This window comes from Macaca fascicularis, chromosome 5 (genome assembly GCF_037993035.2).
Source record: "Macaca fascicularis isolate 582-1 chromosome 5, T2T-MFA8v1.1".
NCBI classification, from domain to species: Eukaryota; Metazoa; Chordata; class Mammalia; order Primates; family Cercopithecidae; genus Macaca; species Macaca fascicularis.
This window is the reverse complement of record NC_088379.1, coordinates 19101401-19118530: the sequence shown is the minus strand read 5'-3', so window position 1 is coordinate 19118530 and position 17130 is coordinate 19101401.

Genomic DNA, 17130 nt, shown 5'->3' with positions numbered 1-17130 from the left:
CAAACATCCAAACCATGTCATGCCCTCTGTACATATCTGTGTACTCATTTCCCCTTTTGTAGGAATATCAATCACATTACATTAGGGTCCGCTATAATGATTTCATTTTAACGTAACTACCTCTTTAAAGTGCCAACCCCAAATACAATTAGACTATTAGATACTGGGAGTTAGAACTACAACATATGAGATTTGAGGTAATACATTCCAACTCATAATGCTCTCCTTGTTCCTTCTCATAGTGTGCTATACTTCTCTTCCATTTATAGTTTAGAAATAAAAATTTATATTTGTGCTCATTTGTTAAATATTTTGTGTCACATTAGTAGCCGTTTTTTTTTTTAATTGCCCTGGCCCTACAACAATGCCTACTACCTGGTCGGAGAACAAGAAATGGTTGTTAAACAAATGAATATACTTCTCTGAAACTTGTTCTCCCTTTCCTGATCAATATATGCCATCATTTGGTGAACATACAGAAACTTATTTACCATAGACAATATAATATATGTTAAAAGTATATTAGTTAGAGATAGCCAAAATATTCAGGAAGTTATTGCTCATTTATTTTTCATTTTTCCTAGTATAAATTAGGCTATGTGAAATTGCAATTTTTGTAGATACAAAAAAAGATCAATAAAGGCAATTTCATATTGTCCAGCCAATTTAAATGGCCTCTTTCTCTCAAGTCTTCTGTCATTTTGAATGTTTTGTTCAATTTTCAGCCATAACAACCTTGCCTAGGTTACTGCTTTGTACTCTCCATAAACAATGTTCTAGACCAGCCAGGGCAACATGGTGAAATCCTGTCTCTACTAAAAATACAAAAATTAGCCAGGCATGGTGGTGCATGCCCGTAATCCCAGCTACTCAGGAGGCTGAGGCAGGAGAATCACTTGAACCCAGGAGGCAGAGGTTAAAGTGAGCCAAGATTATGCCACTGCACTCCAGCCTGGGTGACAGAGCGAAACTCCGTCTCATAAAAAAAAAAAATTAGTTCCCACGAATGGACACATGCATCCAACTCTCACACTTTAAAATAAATCCTTCCTATGTATATCCTGAATTGCCTCACACCTCCCAAGAGGTTAGGTTACTCTTCATTTACCATTAAAAAATTATTGTTGTCTCTCTCCCTTCCTTCAACTCTCATCCCCCTTCCTTCCTTCCTTCCTTCCTTCCTTCCTTCCTTCCTTCCTTCCTTCCTTCCTTCCTTCCTTCCTTCCTTCTTTCCTTCTTTCCTTCCTTCCTTCCTTCTTGAAAATATCATCCTCGCAATGTGTTCTAGGGATACAGTGTTGATCCTAAAGGAATTGCAATGTGTTGAGTATGTAAATAAACAGTTACATTGCATGGTGTAAATGTCCTAATATAGTTCTGCACAGGGAGACATACACAGTAGCATGACGATGGGGTCTTGAGCCAATCTCCTAGATGGGGTTTGGGTGGTTAGGCAGCTTCCTTATGACCATGACCACCTATTTTTAACCTCATTGACACAGCGTTTTCTCCCATGGCAAGGTCTTTTCCACGTTATTCCTTATGTTGAGAATACTTATTTTACTCTTATTCATTTATTTCATGTAAGTTTTGTAGATCTCAACTGAAGCATTATCAGTTTCTCAGAGACGACTTAGATGTCTAGAAAAATATCTGTATAGTAAAGGAATATATAGCTCTGTGTATATCTCATTGTAGTTCTTAGCACAGTTGCAGTTTTACACATTTGTGTAGTTAACTGATTAATATCTGCCTTTCCAGCCAAGTGCCAAAGTATTATGAATTTAGTGGTCTAGCTACTTCAGTACCTGGAATAGTGCCTGGAACATCATACAGATTCAATGATATTTGTTGACTGAGTAAATAAATTTGAAGATACTAGAGGTAGGTGTTGAAAGTAGTGTTGATGGAGGCAGTATTCAGAGTTGAATAAGACATGCAAAAAGAGAAAGCTTTTGGGGTAAGGGTCTGAATGTGAGTGAGCACAGTTTGTCAGATAATCTAAAAATGTATCAAACAGCTGAAGCCCAGAGACTGTGGAGGTGAGCAAGGGCCCAGATATTGAAGATTTTGTAAACTTTTCAGACTGTTTCCTCTGGACTTAGGGTGAGAGAATTTGTTTCAATTTCTTTACATAGAAGACAAGGATTATAATGAGATTTATATTTTTATAACGATTGCTCTGGTTGCAGTGTGGAAAATATCTGGACAGCAGTGTATCTCAAGCTGAAGAGGCTTATTCGGTGATTGTTGAAAAAATTCAAGTGAAAGACGTGTGGCTTCAGCTATGAAGAGCTCTGTTACTTCAGCAACAGGCATAACAGGAATTGGTGATTGGTTGAATAGGGTTGAAGGGTAAGATGGAAAGAGAACACGACAACAGAGCAATCCCAGGTTGACACCTTGAGCTCTATAGGGATGATAATGTAATCAGTAGGATAGAAAAATGCAGGGGGATAAGCAGGTTTTGAAAGGAAGGAGATGAGTTCAGTCGTAAGCATGTAAAGTTGGTTTGTGAGCTACCCTACTGAAGTTGCTCAGAAGGCAATTAGAGGTATAGGTCTGAAGTTTAGAAGGTAGGTATAAACCTTGTGGCATAGGTGAAATTCTCTTTAGGACACAATGTAAGCCAAGAATTTGGATGCAAATGATTTATTAACGAAGTGAAGGAAGCAGGGCAGAGACAAGAAATAAGCCAAGCACTAGAGTTATTTCTGTTATGCAGCTTCTACCATATATGCAGAGATCTTTACAGTATAAATCACACCCAAGAGTTCATCCCAAGGAATTCAAAGGACCTAGGTCTTACACTCTGGAATGTAGAGAAATGAATACATAAAATTCCAAGGTACTTCTGGCACTCCAGGTGAGTAAGGCAATTCTAGTGGTCATGGGAAATCCTCTACAAGTTATAGGTAGGAGCTGTTGACAGCAAAGCACACAGAAACTAGAGGATAAGCACACAGAGGGATACAAGTCAGTCTGGGTAGGTCACTAGAAGTATTCATTATTGTATAGACATATATTTTAGGACCAGCACCTTATGCAACATAACTGAAACCATGGGAAAGGACAAGACCTCCTAAAATATCTAGAATAGGAGGAGAACAGAACTTAAAAAGAGAGATGAAGTGAAGTTAATAAAGATTGAGAAGTCTTGCCAGTAAGAAAGGAGTAAAGACAGGATTGCAGTTCAAGGCAGCTGAAAGAAGGGAGCGTCATTCTTGTGACCTTAGATGACTGACTTTCAGCAGTAAGAGTTTTCTTCTTACGTTTTTCCAAAGCTCTACATAATTAGGAGTCCTACATAAAAACAAAGTATGTGGTTCTGATAGTTCAAGATTCCTAAAATGATTTTGAAGATGGGGTTGCTGAAAGACTCTCAGCATAAAGGTCAGTAGAGTGCAATGAGTAGCGTTGAGCTGAGACAATGGAGGCATGGGTCCCAGTTCTAGTGCCATTATCACATTGATTTTAATCTTAGACAGTTTACCAGTAATCTCCAGAATTATGTTTCTTCAGTAATGAAATGACTTGGTTTGCCATGACTCTAAAATTCTTCATTGTGAAACCGTAAGATGTGTTACAGGTAAAGATTAAAGAAAAAGAGCAGGTGCTGTAGATTTAATTAATTAGTTAATTGAATTAATATTTATTCAGCACCTGCTCTGATAGAACATGGAGGCATGAGAATGAATGAAACTGACAAGTTCTTTGTCTTCACATCTAGCAGAACACTGTAGAGTTATAAAGGTGATTAATGGATTCCAATTGCAATATATGTTATAAAGGAGGACAAGGTAATAGAAGATTATATAATAGAGGAACCTAAACTGATATGGTCAGTTCAGGCACAGGAGCTGGATTGAATAGTTTTCAGGTCTATGAAAGACAGTCTAAATTTGGTTAAAATTAACTTTTCCTAGAAACTCTTCAACAGTGCAGTCTGATACATAGTTGAGATTTGTGGATATATCTTGGGCAGTATCAAAGACCTGTCATCTTGGGTATAATTAAACATGGGCATGCGCAAGGGGATGGCAAAAGCTATTAGTGTATTCAAAAATATAATCCTATAATTTTTATTGGGAATTCATACTTTTCAGGTACCATTGTTGGTTTTGGAGTTTATAGCAGTAAATAACATATCCTATAAGGAGAGGCTGACAATAAACAAGATACATCAGGTAGGTGTAGGTGCTATGATAGTAACATATGTAAATGTTTTCTATACATTCTGCTGAGGAAACGGGCTACCCTTTTCATTTGGAAGTGCTATGGCAGGGGCCAGTTTTTGTTAAACATATCTATGATTTCCTTCTTCCTTGAAACTAGAAACTGCAGTTTTAGTTGAGCAAATAGCTGCTAAACATAAAGACTACTTCCCAGCTTTTGTGGCAGTCTTGTCATGTGATGAAGTCATTAAACGTTTACTTTTCAATAAGTGTTAGGTAGAATTTCTGGAGAGGTTGCTTAAAAAGTGTTGACTCAGAGATGATGTTAGCAATACATTGGAATAGAAAGCCTCAACCCTTGTCCCCTCAACAGAAACACCAATTTAATAACGATATATAGACCCAAATACTTTTGGTAAGAATTTCTGGATCCAGTTAGGAAGTTATAGTACCCTGAGTGAGAACAAAGCTAAGGATATCCTTATTTAAATAGGTAAGAAGAGTGATTTCACTCTATCCACATCAGCTCTTCCTTCAAGCTAGCAGAGCATAGTGATAGGAGAGAATGACCTGGTTTCTGATTTCTTCCTCTGGGGAAAAAAGAGAAGGGTAATATATGTCCAATTCTTCAGGCTTTTAGAAGGTCTTCCAAAGGGACTGGTTTCTGTCTTACCTCAATTGTAATGTTGTCTTAACTGGCATAGTTTGGATGCCTGGGGGCTGCTGAGAGCATGTAAGAGTAGAGTGGCTTAATGTGGCCAGCATGGCTCAGTGAAATCAGGAGAAGACACAACTTGAGATTTCTCCCCTGAGAGAAAGTGAGAAGTGGATTGTGCATCTGGTGTTCTGGGTATTTAGAGGAATAATCAAGGGACTGGTATCTGTTTTGCCTGACTCGGTGGACTGATAAGGAGTCTCTATAATTTGGATGCCTATGGCTACTAAAAACAAGGGGGAGTGGAGTGGCATGCTGCTATAGAACCAAAAAGCATGCAATGATGCAGAAAGACACCAGAGGGGGTGGGAGATTACAAGCTCTTGATAAAAACATGCCCCTCTAATTGAGAAATTGCACACACACATCCAAAGAGGATGCATACCTCCCATGAAAGGATTCAGAGGCCCCCAGAATCTCTAACTAGCCTGAGGGTATTCTCCTGTATGAAGCCAGTATGTAAGATTGGGAATGGCTGTTTTTTTTCAAATTGTGCTCATCATAGTACAAAATTATAAGACTTGGGGAAACAGGGAAACATGGCCCAAATAAAGGAACAAAATAAGTCTTCAGAAACTAGTCTTGAATAAACAGAGATATATGAATTATCTGACAAAGAATTGCAATTAATCTCCATAAGGATGTTCTTCAGGGTAAATGAGAATGTCAACTAAAAGATAGGAAATCTCTATCAAAGATAGAGTTAGAAAGAGAGAGAAAAAATCCAAACAGAAATTTTGTAGCTGAGGAACACAATCACTGAACTGAAAATTTCACTGGAGGAGATCATCAGCAGACATAATCAAGGACAAAAAAAGAATCAATGAACTCTAAAGCAAGTCATTTGAAATTATTCTGTCAGAGTTACAACATCAACAACAAAAAGAATAAAAAAAGAATAAGGAAAGCCTGAAAGACTTATAGAATATTATTAAGCCAACAGATATATGCATTATCAATCCAAGAAGTGGAGGAGACAGAGACTCAGAAACCTAATGGACTCCAAGTAAAATGAACTTGAGGAAATCCACAGAAAGATACATTACAATCAAATTGTCAAAAGTTAAAGATAAAGAGAATTTTGAAAGCATCAAAAGTTACTCACCACATTCAAAGGATCTTCCATCAGACTGACAGTGGATTTCTCAGGAGATATCTTGCAGATGAGAATGGAGTGATATTCAAAGTGCTGAAAGAAAAGTTCTTGCCAAGCAAGAATACAGCATCTGGCAAAATCATATTTAAAAAGGAAAAAGAAAGACTTACATAGATAGACAAAAATGTATAACAATAATATCTATATTAAAAAGAAGAAAGACCTTAAACAAAAACCAAACTTTACATTTGCAGAAAACAAAAAACAAAAACAAAACAAAACAAAAAAATAGAAAAAAAGAGGACACAATAAACCTAAAATTTGCAGGAAAAAAAAAAAGATTAGGAAGTAATTTTAAAAATACAGAATAGAAAAATAATACAAAATCAATAAAGCTAAAATTTTGTGGTTTGAAAAGATCAAAAAATTGACAAAACTTTGGCTAGATAGTAAAGGGAAGACTCAAATTAATGAAATCAGAAATGAAAGAGGTGACATTATAACTGATGCCACAGAAATTAAAAGGATTGTAAGAGATTCCTACGAACGATTATTTGCCAACAACTTGAATAACCTGGAAGAAATGAATAATTTTCTAGAAACATACACCTTACCAAGACTAAAACAAAGAAATAGAAAATCTAAACAGATCTATTTCTAATAAAGTAATTGAATCATTAATCAAAAAGCTCCCAGAAAAGAAAAGCCTAGGACCAGATGGCTTCAGTGTGGAATTCTATGAATTAGTTAAAGAAGGATTACTGTCAGTCCTTCTAAGTTTCTCCAAAAAACTCAAATAGGTGAGGGAACAATTTTAAATTTATTTTATGATCCCAGTATGAAGGTCAGACAAAGGTGCTAGAAGAAAAAATATATGTAGCCAAATATTCCTGATAAATATAAATGCAAAAATATTCAACAAAATACTACCAAAAAGAATTCAACAGCATCTGAAAGGATTATACACCATGGCCAAATGGAATTTATGTTTCTTGAATGCAATAATGAGTTAACGTACCAAAATAAATCATTGTGATACACTAGATTAATAGAATGAAGTATGAAAATCAAATGATCATCTCAATAGATGAAGAAAAAGTCTGTGACAAAACTAAAGAGTGTTTCATGATAAAAACAGTCAAGAACTGGAAATAGAAAATTATCTCAACATAATACAACCCAAATATAAAAAGCTCACAGCTAACATCCTGCTAAACATTGAAAAACTGAAAACATTTTATCAAAGATCGGGAATGACTCAAGGATATTCTCACTATTTTTTTTTTTTTTTTTTTGAGACAGTCTCACTTTGTCACCCAGGCTGGAATGCTGTGGCACAGTCTCAGCTCACTGCAACCTCCACCTCCCTGATTCAAGCAATTCTCATGTCTCAGTCTCCTGAGTAGCTGGGATTACAGGCATATACCACCACGCCTGGCTAATTTTTATATTTATACTGGAGACAGGGTTTCACCATATTGGCCAGGCTGGTCTGAAACTCCTGACTTCAGGTGATCCACCGGCCTTGGCCTCCCAGAATACTGAGATTACAGGCATATGCCACTGCACCCGGCCTCCACTCTATCTATTTTTATTCAACACAGTATTGAAAATACTAGTCAAATAAATCAGGCAACAAAAGATACAGAAAGATCCAAGTTGGAAAGAAAGAAGCAATGGTGCTAGGAAAACTGGATAGCCACATGCAAAATTAAAAAATTAGACCTTTATCTTACACCACACACAAAAACCAACTCAAAATTCATTCAAGACTTAAGACCTAAAAGTTAAAAGCTGTTAGAATAAAATAGAGAACAAAACATTCAATAAACTGGTCTTGGCAATAGTTCCTTAAATATATCAAAGACTAGAAAACAAAGATAGACAAGTGAGACTACATCAATCCATAAAACCTCTACGAAGCAGAAGGAAAAAATCAATAAACCTAAACAGATCTATTTCTAGTAAAGAAATTGAATCAGTTAAACAAAACAAAACAAACAAACAAAAAACAGAATCAGAGTGAAAAGGAAACCTATTGAATGGATGAAAATATTTGCAAAGCATGTGATATGTTTTGGATGTGTCACCACAGAAATCTCATCTTGAATTGTAGTTCCCATAATCCCCATGTGTTGTGAGAGGGACCCTGTGGGAGGTAATTGAATCACAGGGGTGGTTTCCCCCATGCTATTGTCATGATAATGAGTAAGTTCTCACAAGATCTGATGATTTTACAAGAGGCTCCCCCTTTGCTGGGCTCTCACTATTCCCTTTTCTACCTCCATGAGAAGAAGGACCTATTTGTTTACACTTCTTCCATGATTGTAAGTTTCCTGAGGCCTCCTCAGTTCTGCGAAACTGTGAGTCAATTAAACCCTTTTTCTTTATGAACTACTCAGTCTCAGGCATGTCCTTATAGCAATGTGAGAATGAACAAATGCACTAAATTGTTACCAAGAATTGGTTACGGAAATGCCTAGATGTCCAGGCAGAAGTTTGCTGCAGGGGCAGGTCCCTCATGGAGAACCTCTGCTAGGGCAGTGCAAAAGGGAAACATGGGGTCAGAGCCCCCACATAGAGTCCCCACTGGGGCACTGCCTAGTAAAGCTGTGAGAAGAGAGCCACAGTCCTCCAAACCCCAGCATGGTAAATCCATTGACAACTTGTAACATATGCCTAGAAGAGCTGCAGACACTCAACACCAGCCCATGAAAGCAACTGGGAGGGGGGTTGTACCCTGCACAGCCACAGGGGCAGATCTGCCCAAGACTGTAGGAATCCACCTTTTGCATCAGCATCACCTGAATGTGAGACATGGAGGCAAAGGAGATAATTTTGGAGCTTGAAAATTTGACTGTGCCTCTGGATTTCAGACTTACCTGGATCCTGTAGCCCCTTTATTTTGGCCAACTTCTCCCATTTGGAATTGCTGTATTTACCCAATGCCTGTACCCCATTGTATATGAGAAGTAACTAACTTGCTTTTGATTTCACAGGCTCATAAGTGGAAGGGACTTGCTTTACCTCAAATGAGACTTTGGACTGTGGACTTTTGAGTTAATGCTAAAATGAGTTAATACTTTGGGAGACTGTTGGGAAGGCATGATTGGTTTTGAAATGTTGGGACATGAGATTTGGGAGGGGCTGGGGTGTAATGATATGGTTTAGTAGTGTCTCCAACCAAATCTTATCTTGAATTGTAGCTACCATAATTCCCATAATTCCTACATGTCATGGGAGGGATCTAGTGGGAGGTAATTGAATTGTGGGGGTGGGTCTTCCCCATGCCATTCTCATGATACTGAATAAGTTTCATGAGATCTGATTACTTTATAAAGGGGAGTCCCCCTACACAAGCTCTCTTGCTTGCCACCACATAAGATGTGACTTTGCTCCTCATTTGCCTTCAGCCATAATTGTGAGGCCTCCCCAGCCATGTGGAACTGTGAGTCAACTAAACCTCTTTCCTTTATAAATTATCTAGTCTTGGGTATGCCTTTATTAGAAGCATGAAAACAGGTTAATACAGCATGCATCTGATAAGGAGTTAATTTCCAAAATATATAAGGAACTCCTATAATTCAATAGCACAGAAACAAGCAACTTGATCAAAAATAGGCAAAGGACTTGACTATACATTTCTCCAAAGAAGGCATACAAAAGCCCAAGTATAAGAAGACATCCTTAAAATCACTAATCATTAGGAAAATGCAAGTCATAAGGTATCACCTCAGGTCTGTTAGAATGAGTATACACACACACACACACACACACACACACACACACACACACAAAATAGCAAATGTTGGCAAGGCAAGGCTCTGGAGAAATTTGATCCATAGTGGGAATATAAAATGGTGCAGCTGCTGTAGAAAACACATAGAGTTTACTCAAAAACCTAAAACTGCTATTGCCATATGATAATATGATATAGCAATTTCACTTCTGTGTATTCATCCAAAAGTCATATTTTAAAGAAATAGTTGCACTTCCATTTCCACTGCAGCTTTATTCACAGCAACCAAGAGGATAAAAACAATCGAAATGTCCTTTGATGGATTAATGGTGCTATGGTTTGACTGGAGAGTGGCAGCATTGAGAGATAAGCCCTTTAAGAGGTGATTGGACCATGAAGGCCCAATGGGTTAATGAACATATGGGTTATGATGGGAGTGGAACTGGTGGCTTTAAACAAAGGTGAAGAGAGACCTGAGTTAGCATGCTCAGCCTTTACGCCAAGTGTTGTCCTACACCACCTCAAGACTTTGTAGAGACCCCCCCCCCCCACTAGCAGGAAAGCTCTCACCAAGTACAGCATCAAAACCTAGGAATTCTCAGCTTCTGCAACTATAATGAATAAATTATTTTTCTTCATAAATTACCCAGTCTCAATATTCTGTTATAAACAACAGAAAATAAATTAAGGCAAATGGGCAAATGGATTTTAAAATGTGTATTATGTATATATACACACACACGCGCGCGCGCACACACACACACACATATCACACAATGGAATATTAGTCAACAATAAAAGAAGAAAATTCTGTCATATGATACAACATGGAAGAACCTTGAAGATGTTATGCTACTTCTATTAAACCAGCCACTAAAGAGCAAACACTACATGATTCCACCTATATGAAGTATCAAAAATAGGCATAATAATAGAAAGAGAATAATCATAGAACGAGAAAGTAGATTGGTAGTTGCCAGAGGCTGAGTGTAGGGAGAAATGAGGATTTTATTTTCCTTGTGTATTGAACTTTTCATGCAAGGTATAAAATTTCTATAAAAATACTGTAAAAGTTTGCTTATCGTTAACAATAGGGTATCATATGCTGAAAAATGTGTAAGAGAGAGAGAGAAAAAAGAACCGATTCAGTTGAAAAGTACACTTTCCATATTACCAGCTAGAATGTTGATATGATGGTTTAAACTGCAGCTGCCATGAGATCCCTGGTGGGGCAGTAGCTGAATCTTCTTTATTGTCTGTGAATCCTGGTGCACATATTCAGGCCCTTGTGCAGATCTGTATCAAAGTCTTCTAGGTCTTCTCAGATGACCTGCAAAATAAAGTCAGATGCTTGTGGCTTGTGAGAGACTGATGTAGTGTCCAGTGCATCCTCATGGGTTCAACTTTATCCCTATGTATTCAAATGTTTCCTTGCTTTCCCGTATCCTCGACTGTGATCCCTGCTGGCTGATCAGACATAGCAGCAACATGGGCGACTTAACAATTTCCCACAGTTGTACATGGCCTAATCCCTGTAATAAATATCTTTATGTCCTTATAGTTGTTTTGCACCTCTAATAAAACCCTAACTTTTACATGCTGACAAGATGAATCAAACATGAACCATAAAGTGATATTAAATATAGAATTTAGTGCTCAGGTTCACAGAACAGAAAGCTAAATAAATCCTAAGTCTTAAGTACTTTGTAGACACAACATAACATCCCTAGCCTGCCTACACCTGGATTTCATTTATATGATATAATAAACCACTGTTATTTGATGATTCTGCTACGTTCAGTTAACCTAAGGTATAACTGGAATAGAAACCAATTTAAATTATTGATTGGTGTTATTTGCTTGAAATGCTAAGAGGAGTAAAAATATTTAATACAATTTCAAAGGCCATGTAGTTTTTCACTGAGGAAGTGCAATGGATTAAATGTTTTTATTTCCTCAAAATTCATATGTTGAAATTCTCACCCCACAGGTGATAGTATTAGGAAATGGAGCATTTGGGAACTAATAAGTTCATAAGGGCAGAGTCTCTTGAAAGGGATTGATACTCATATAAAAGAAGCCCCAGAGAGCTGAATTTCACCCTCCACCATGTGAGGATGCAGTGAGAAGGTATCATCTTTGAGCTAGGAAACATGCTCTCACCAGACATTGTTTCTGCTGATGCCTTAATCTTGGACTTTCCAACCACCAGAATTGTGAGAAATGTCACTATTATTTATAACTTAGTTAGCTTATGATATTTTATTATAGTAGCCTGAATGGACTAAGACAAAAAGATGCTGCAATCCATTGATTAAACTCATCAGCCAGATTCACTGGGTGAGCGAGTAATGGAAACTTACTTAGTCTATGCCATCCTCCTTTTTGAGAAAAATGTTGACACCAATTACACTACAAAGTGTCAGTGTAAATTCTCCACCCTTCCTACTCTCTTAATGGAGTAATATTTTCTCTTCTCTGGGAATGGGATTTCAGGGAATAAATTTACTATATGCCTTCTTCATCCCCAAATCTAATGAAACTATACCTGAATAATCTTTCTTGATTCCAAAGTCACTGGATATGAAGTAACTTGAAGATATCTGAACCTTAAATTCTGTATATGTTTACATTATAAAGTCCCTAAATTATAGAGCAAAATATTCTAGGATAATCTGTGTAAGATCTAAAGAATAGAAAGAATAATATCATTTTTGGCATAAAAGCTTAAAATACAATTATTAGTTAGAAATCTTGAATTTGAAAGTGCTCTAACATTTTTCCAGAAGAATGTACTACTTTCAAACAGTGTGCTAATATTGAAATACAATATGCAGTAAAGGTGTTTGAATTTAACGTAATAAATATTCCACTGCAAATCCTAGAAAATTTTTATTCTTCTCTTTCTAGTTATTTTTGAGGTGTTTAAAAAGTTATACCTAGAGATTGGTGTGTGTAGAACCAGACGTTCCACACGTTCTAATTTGTTTATTATTTGTGTAACATTAAGCAAGATGTTTAATTTCGCTTGTTATTATCCCTTGTAGAATAAGAATAACAGTATTTACCAAATAGATTTTTTGTGAGGATTACATGAAATAATACATGAAGAATATGTGGGATTGAGTAGGCATTTATTACATGCCAGTGTCTCCTCTTTGCTTTCTATTACAATACAGAATAACCCCAGAGTACTGCTGCCCCATTACTTCTAAGATGGTAGCCAATTGTAATAAAGTGATGTATCTGCTAGGAACAAATTTTAATCTATCTTTATCATTGCTTCTGCTTCATTGATTTAAAAAAGTCAAGATATCATGTGAGAGTTCACTTCTCCTTCCTATTGTATGGTCATCTAAAAGCATGTGGAGAAAATTTATTAGATATTTTAGTAACCTTTAGTAATCATGATTATCATAGGATTATTGATTTTCTTTTCTCTCCATGAAAACTTGTATATTTTCCAGTCTCTTTCCTGAATTGCTGTTTTACAGAGAAGTAACATTTCACCATGAGAAACATGTAAAATATTTAACTCCTTACCCTTTTTTTGTGGGTCAAAGGTCAGGCATTAATGAGATGGATTACTTAAGGGCATGAAGTATATTTTTGTAGTGACTATGTAGCTGTCAAAACCTTTACAGTAACAAGAAATTATGAACTCAGCTTAGCTAAAGAATGACCAGGGAACAGAAGGATGGTTGAGCCCATAGCAAGTGTTTCTTATAAGTCCTCTTAAATTCATCATTACCTCATTTGTAGGGATACAAAAATACAAAATTAATTTCCTAAAGGATGAGGGAGCTTCATATTGTTTTTTGTAAGATGTCATCATGGACAGATATATGGAGTTAATGTTGGGAAACAATGAAAGGTAAGGTGAGAAAGAAAATGTGAGAAAGTTAAGTTAGAAATAGTTTTCATTACTAGGCAAAGCACCAGGGCAATTTAATTACCATTCATTGAGGATCTTTTTCAAGCCAGGTCATGGTCAAAACAAATATTGCTGAGAGAGTTAATATTGGAAGACAAGGTCTGTACCCTAAGAGTTTATATTTTGTAGACAACTGGGAGAAGAAAATCATTCACTATATAGCACCATGGGTAGAACAAAGAGCCAACATGGGAGTGTATAGACTTTTATTCTAGAATCAACCCTGCCTTAATTCTCTTTTATTTCTTGCATTTAATCTTTTCCATCATCTGAGGACTGCTGAGAATCCTGGTATCTTTCCAGCCAATTAACATACACACACACTTAAACTGTTTCGCTAATTTAAACTATTCCTCTGATATTTTAGTTTTAGAAGTTGGATATAATGGTTTTCAAGTTCCATCACTGGAAAACTCTAGAAAGGGACAGAGAATTAAAGTTAAGTTTGATTGAAAATGGTTCCATGATTGGCGCTAAGCATGCTCTTCAGTCACTTGACGCCTTCCATTCCCGAAGAATGGCTTCAAACTCATAATCCAATAGTTTCCTTTTTCTTTCCATTGGAATATAACTGTGGCCTCTGGACCTTTTACTATGTATAAAAATTATGGGCTCTAGGTGACCAACGTGAGGAATTGGTAAAGTTGACCTGAAGCAAACAGCCATTTTTTTTTTTTGTAGTTAGTGACCCTGCATAATGACTTTTTTGACAATTTGAAAAATCTATAATTTTCATGCAATAAAGAAATAAGAAACATTCATCTTTATGGAAATGGAATAGACGCATATTCCTATGCCAATTTTTCTGCCTTTATACGACTCAAAACTCTGAAGCATAAATACAAAACTACTTTTGGAAGTAAGATGAACTCTCTGTGTGAGTGTGTGTGTGTGTGTGTTTAGTGTGGTTGTATTACATGGGCATGGGAGATCTCTTATAAAACCACTTCAAATGCTTTTGGTAGGATTAACAATTGGTTCATTTGCTTTCATAGCAATTACAAAATTATTAGCTAGACCATTAGTTTATAAATTGCTTGATTATATACCATATCCTTGAGTAGGAAAGATTAGTTTTAAAAGCAAATTATGTGAGGGCTTTTGCTCTGGAAATTAATTTATAAAATATCATGTATATTTTCTACTTGTACTATTTGCTTATCCAGTTGATTTGCCAAAACATTTTAAAGTGATCTACTGTAGGGAAATCCTTCTTACTAACTCCTATGAGAAAAGCCTCCTTTAAATTATGGCTTGCTGTTGAGATTTCTTTCCCTCTTAGGACATAACATGGCTTGTTACAATAAAACATGTGTGATGGACACTTTATCTTCTAGAGTGGAACTCTTTTAAAAATATCTTGTGTATTAGGTTGTCTGTAGTTATAAATGTAATATTTCAATAGACTTTTTTCTTCAAAGAGAAAGTTTTTATAGTATGAATAAATTGATTTACCCACACTACTACAGGTAAAGGTGAAATGGAAAAAGAAGAAATAATCAACTTTCATTTCTGGTTGCTTTAATTACCCTTGGAAATCTGATATGTAAGGAGAAAAGTGGGCTCCGAAAACTTACCAGTTGTCTTCTATCCAATGACATAGAAGACTTTGACATATTCATCAAATGAATGTTCATATTCTTACTCTTATTTGGGACAACTGACTGCATAGTCTTGGTTATTTTAAAATTATAAACAGTCACAGTAAAAGGTACAGTAAGTGGATATTTTAAGGGAAAGAAATTAGAAAGGCATTTCAGATTGGCAGAATGCAATTACTCACTTGAAATTTACCCAGGACACTTGCTGTTGACACATTCAGATGCTGCAAAGAACCTTTAATTACCCAAAGCAACTAGTTTGTGGTTTCACATCTCAGAGAAAGAAGGCAATTCCTGGAGCAAGGCTTTGTAAACACCACACAGTTCTGAAGCATTCTTTCTGATCAAAGGAAACCAGGGTTACTTCTTATTAGAGAGGTTCATTGCAATCATGCTCAGTTATTTCTTAGGGCAGGAGTCTCCAGATATTTTATGAAGAGTAGCTAATTTTCATTTCTTGGAATCAGGGTGTAATAAAGTAAAGACAATGAGCTTTGAAACAAGACTAATATTGTTGAAATCCTAGCTCTCTCACTTACCAACTCTGACCTTGGGCAAGTTATTTAATTTTCCCATATCTGATGTCTCAAATGGGAAATGATACCTATATTAGAGAGTAATTAGGGAGTTTAAATAAGCTAACACGTGTAAAATGTAGCACTGTGCCTGTCACATAATCAGAACTCAAGAAATGTCAGTTCTTGTCTGCAAAGCATGGTGGTATTTGAAGGTTACCTTCTGAATGGAATATCCTTACATGGACCAAGAAAGGAGCATTCTGATGATTAAGCTCCCTTTGAGGTGAGTTTAAAAGTAAGTCACGGAGATGGCTTAGGGCCTAAGTATGTTGCTCCAGTGATATGGTTTTTCTCTGTGTCCCCAACCAAATCTTAGTTTGAATTGTAATCCCCATATATCAAGGGAGGAACCTGATGGGAGGTGATTGGTTTATGGGGGCAGCTTCCCCAATGCTGTTCTCATGATAGTGAGTGAGTTCTTATGAGATCTGATGTTTTTAAAAGTGGCAGTTTTTTCCTCTGTTCACACTTCACTCCTCTCACCTGCCGCTATGTAAAATGTGCATGCTTCCCTTTCCACCATGAGTGTAAGTTTCTTGAGGACTCCTCAGCCATGTGGAACTGTGAGTCTATTAAACCTCTTTCCTTTATAAATTACCCAGTCTCAGGTATGTCTTTATAGCAGTGTGAAAATGGACTAATACACCCAGGTGTCCTAGTATAGGGGAAAGAGTATTCCCAATTTTGTTCTTTCTTAACTTCCTGGCTTTGGGTAAATTGCTTTAACTTTCCAATAACTAGTTTCTTCATCAGACAGGCAAAACAAATGATATTTTTTCCTGCCTATCTCCCAGGGGTGTGTGGAACAAACAGGTGTGTGAAAATATTTCCTGGACTAGGAAAGCAATCCAATCACAAAAGCTATGATTTTAGTCCCTGGAAGAAAGGGAATGAATTTATTCCATATATAAATATACATTTACTGATTGCTTACTATAGGCCAGTTATTGTGCTAGGAACTAGTGAAAACCAGATACGATACACTTCTTAGCCTTTAAAATATTTTGTGATTAGTTTCTATTTATAATTGATAGAGAGTAAGTGTACATATTTATGGGGTACAATGTGATATTTTAGTGCCTGTATATATTGTGTGATGATCGAATCAGGTTAATTACAATATCCATTATGTAAACATTTAATAATATATAGTTTACGTTTTAGATTCAGAGGGTACATGTGTAGGTTTTTTATGTTTGGAGTCCCCAGTATCTATAATTTCCATCTTTATATCCATGTTTACCCATTGTTTAGCTTCCACTTATAAGTGAGAATATTCAGTATTTGGTTTT